Source organism: Rhinichthys klamathensis, unplaced genomic scaffold (assembly GCF_029890125.1).
Source record: "Rhinichthys klamathensis goyatoka isolate OS25496 unplaced genomic scaffold, OSU_Roscu_1.1 h1tg000011l_1, whole genome shotgun sequence".
In the NCBI taxonomy this organism is placed as follows: Eukaryota; Metazoa; Chordata; class Actinopteri; order Cypriniformes; family Leuciscidae; genus Rhinichthys; species Rhinichthys klamathensis.
This window is the reverse complement of record NW_026606564.1, coordinates 9,912,219-9,915,120: the sequence shown is the minus strand read 5'-3', so window position 1 is coordinate 9,915,120 and position 2,902 is coordinate 9,912,219. Positions and strand designations below refer to the sequence as shown.

Below are 2,902 nucleotides of genomic sequence, written 5' to 3'. Positions count from 1 at the left end.
ATTTTTGTGTTTAAATTATGTTCCTGGTTCCTTGTGCATTTTATTGCTTAGGACAAGTCCAAATGTGTGTAAATAGTGTTAAAGTAAACACAGTTCTGTATTTTCAGTAAAGTAGAATTATGAGTATTTCTATTGTCATCATTGGGTTATGCAATGATGACAATAGAAATACTCATAATTCTACTTTACTGAAAATACAGAACTGTGTTTACTTTAACACTATTTACACACATTTGGACTTGTCCTAAGCAATAAAATTAAGTTCAATTGATTAGGTTAATGCAAGGACTGAAAATGTTTGTTACCAATATTGTACAGTATGATATTTACTTTATTACCCAGTTAAGGAAAGTCAGAGGCAAAAAACATCAGGGACTGCTCAACAAAGATTCTGGACAGGTATGTACATTCAAATCACAAGCATTCATTTCTGTCATCATAAAATATTTGATTCCTGATAATAAAAGAAAATGCCTTGACTCATCTCATATCTCCTCTTTGCCAGCTTGCACCGAGGAGGTGTAAGTAGAGGAGGCGACTAATCATCTTTTCTCCATCTCTATTTCCCATCACTTTCTTCCCCTTTCAGGCTGAGGACCAACAATCTTAAAGGAACACTCCGACTTTTTGGGACTTTAGCCTATTCACCTTATCCCCCAGAGTTAGATAAGTCCATACATACCTTTTTCATCTGAGTGAAAAAGGTATGTATGGACTTATCTAACTCTGGGGGATAAGGTGAATAGGCTAAAGTCCCAAAAAGTCGGAGTGTTCCTTTAAGGCACAGCTCAACATGAAGCTGAAAAACATTAAAAATCTTTATACATTTTTTTTTATAAATTTGAAAAAAAAATACTTTGTTTCTTTAAGTAAAAAATCACGAAAGTAACAATTGCTTATATTATGATTGTGATTCGACGGTAGGCAACTGAAACAACATCGAATTAAGCCATATTATAATTTATATATTTTTTAAATAATTTCCGCAGATGCAGTGGTTAAAACATCACTGCAGTCTCATGTGAAAATGCAAACCGAACTGAAAGGCCTGTGTACCGTTGCCTCTCTAATTAATTCTTTTGAGTAACAAACTGAGCAGAACACAAATGTTGTTGTTTTTTTGTCATCATTAGATGCAATCAAAAAGTGGAATACCAAGGCCACTGATCATGAGATCAACACAGCCGTGGGAGACCACCTTAAGCACGCCCCTGGACGGTCTGGCGGTGCGGGATATGTGGCTAAGCAATAATGAGTTTTTCGTGCGTTTTTGTCAATAAGTGTTTTCTTGTTAATTTTTTGTCAGTTCTATTTTTAGAGTATTATTATTATTAATAATAATATATAATATAATATAATGAATTTATGCTCGAAATTAGACTGAAGTCAAGCCTAAAAAAGACATCACTCAACCTAATTTCCACTTAAGATGGGCATCTTTTTATAGAGGTCTTTTTAACCTGAAAATTATGTCTTTTCCCCTTTCACTTTCAACCAAATTTAGACCTAAAATGGACGTCTTTCAACGACCTGTAAAAGACGGCTTTTCACCTTTCAACCAAAATTTAACGTTGTTTAGACGTCTGGCAAAGTCGTCTTTTCAACAAATTTTTGCTGACTGGGTCTGGTCTAAATGAAGCTGAGGAATGGAGCGGGTTACAAACTTACAAAAGAACAAGCGCTCAGAGTTGTGTGTTGCTTGTAGACTGAGAGAGAAAAGCCTGTCGATCGCCCCCTGGAGGAGAAAGAGAGAGTGGCGAGGCTGAGCTGTCCTTTACCACACCGAAAGCAGAGAGAAAGCAACATGAAAGACTAATAAATTAAGCAATTGAATTGAAAAGGATAAAGGAAGAACCATGGGAGCCGAGCCATGAAGTGTATTAGTGAATTGATAAAGCAAAAGCTTACAGCACCTGGTATTCCCAGGCGGTCTCCCATCCAAGTACTAACCAGGCCCGACCCTGCTTAGCTTCCGAGATCGGACGAGATCGGGCGTGTTCAGGGTGGTATGGCCGTAAGCGAGAATCTCAGCCGATAGAGAGATATTTAAAGAACAGACAGGAGGCTCGGCCCACATACACACAAACACACGTGTCCCGGGCTGCAGCTGCAAGACAAACAGCCACCACCAAGTGTTTTAATGTCTTTATAAACTTTTTTTTTTAATACAAATTCTCGATTCAATGAAAGCTGTCTCCATTTTAGACTATGCCGATTAGTTCCGCAGCCACATTTAATATATGTTTATATTCCGTTTAATTCTTATCTTTTCATCAGCTCACAGTCCCTTACGATTCGTCACAAACCCCCATTAGGAAACTCTGAACTAGAAGATTAAAAGAAACGGATCAATCAGAATGCAATTAACAGCCCCGTCAATTCATCATATTTTTACAGATTAGTCCAAGCTCCACCAAAGAGTGTAGAAGAACAAGAGGCGAAACTCTGATGCTTTTTTGGTAACAGCCACTAGGTGGCGCTTCGGTAGCGCGGCCGCCATTTTGGGGTGAAAATTCCAACTGGAGTTACTGGACAACAGCACAGATAACAGTTTTTTGAGGTAGTTTTTTCTTGCATTAGTGAGTATTTCCATTTTATGCAACTTTACACATTTAATTACTACTATTATTAGTTATCAACTCCACTAGGCCTGAAATATATTTTGTACGTTTTAATCCCCTGGATTATGCTACAAACATGATGATCTTAACATGATGCATTGCTGTGTCCGTTATCATATAATTGCCACTTTGGACAGTGGCTGTGTTTTTTTGTTTACATAGTCTTGCTTTAACGGTCATTAATATAAGATAGTACTGCAAAAAAAAAAAAAAAAAGTTTACTGTAAAGCTATTCTATTGCTGTTATATATTTATTGTCCAACATTTACATTTTAGTACAA

The 2,902-nt window shown here is 36.9% G+C and overlaps 1 non-coding gene across 1 annotated transcript; it reads right to left on the bottom strand.

Moving 5' to 3' along the window:
• Nucleotides 1-1,901: 1,901 nt before the first annotated feature.
• LOC130102004 (5S ribosomal RNA) lies at nt 1,902-2,020 on the bottom strand. The gene has a single exon (XR_008809094.1). It is a non-coding gene; the product is annotated as a 5S ribosomal RNA (ribosomal RNA).
• Between the last annotated feature and the right edge of the window lie 882 nt (nt 2,021-2,902).